At 43.1% G+C, this 1,196-nt stretch overlaps 1 long non-coding RNA gene across 3 annotated transcripts in view; it reads left to right on the plus strand.

The window, feature by feature from the left end:
* Nucleotides 1-1,196, plus strand: part of LOC108447698 — a 33,979-nt gene that overhangs the window by 30,834 nt on the left and 1,949 nt on the right. The window lies entirely within an intron of this gene.

The following is a 1,196-nucleotide window of genomic DNA, read 5'->3' on the forward strand; positions in this document are numbered from 1 at the left end:
TCCTGCTGCCCTGCCTTTTTCCCAGGGCTCCCAAGGAAAGAGCATCCCAGTTCTTCCTCACTCTTGGGAACACACACATTGTTTCAATAATCCAGGCAATAAATGCTAATTAGTAATACTTAAGGACCCTACCAGTCAGAGTAATTATCATAATTTACCTCTTCCTCGGTAAAAAACCTTCCTTGCTGATTTTAAATTTTTTTTTTCCAAATGGTATTTTCTCCCCTTTTTCCCCTCTGGAAAGCATTCCTGATTGGGTTAGTAATAAATATATCGGTCCACTGTAGCTTTGAGACACACTTTGTGTATGGCACAGGGAGCTGGAGCTGAACATGTGTAAAGATTTTCCCACATGTAAAAATTTCTTTAAAACCTGATATTTTTTCCTTGGCCTCCCCTCTCCACTCTCCCCTCCTTCCCCAGCACCACCAAAAACCACTTGCAGAGGGAGAACAAAGGAAATCAGGAACTCTAAAGGCATCATTAAGTATGAAGAGCAACAGCAAGACAGAGTGTGATATGACAACATATTTTATGGCACAAAAGTAGAGATAATTAAATAATTCAGTGGTATTCTTAGCTAATTAGCACAAAGATCTTTCAGAAGCCATCAAGAAAATGGATCTCATCAAACCTAATAATATGCTGGGTTTCCCAAAGATCCTGTGTTTTCCAGCGTTGCTGCTGCTTCCCCACCTAATACAGTAACACCAAAGGTTGCAAAGAGTTGCACAATTTAATCGGGCTCTTCCTCGAGGTGATATTTTCCGTGCAAGGGGATCCGGTGTTCAGAGGAAAGGAAGAGGCATAGCTGGAGTTTTCAGTATTAGTCAATAGCAGAGGAAAAGATCGCAGCTTCAGAAAAGCCAGATCTGTTACGAGTGATCCATTTAAAAGATTAAATTATCAGCCAGGAGCCCCTCTTGGGTTGGTTGGGATGGGGCTGACTCATTGGGATTTGGAGCTGGTGGATGAGTGCTGGAGTCCAAGATCTTTTTATAGAGTTAACTGGGGTCCTGGATTGGCTGATTTCAGCTTTTTTTGGGACGTTGAGAAATGTGTGGCCAAGTGCAGAGGAGGTTTGGGACCTCTGGTTTAACCTGGGCTCTCATGCCAAGGCCAAAGATTTGTCCCATTTGCCACTGGACCAAACTGGGAAGAGCTCCATCCTCATCCGTGGAGTTGTTTTAGGTCTT

Source organism: Corvus brachyrhynchos, unplaced genomic scaffold, assembly GCF_000691975.1.
Source record: "Corvus brachyrhynchos isolate BGI_N302 unplaced genomic scaffold, ASM69197v1 scaffold46, whole genome shotgun sequence".
NCBI lineage: Eukaryota > Metazoa > Chordata > Aves > Passeriformes > Corvidae > Corvus > Corvus brachyrhynchos.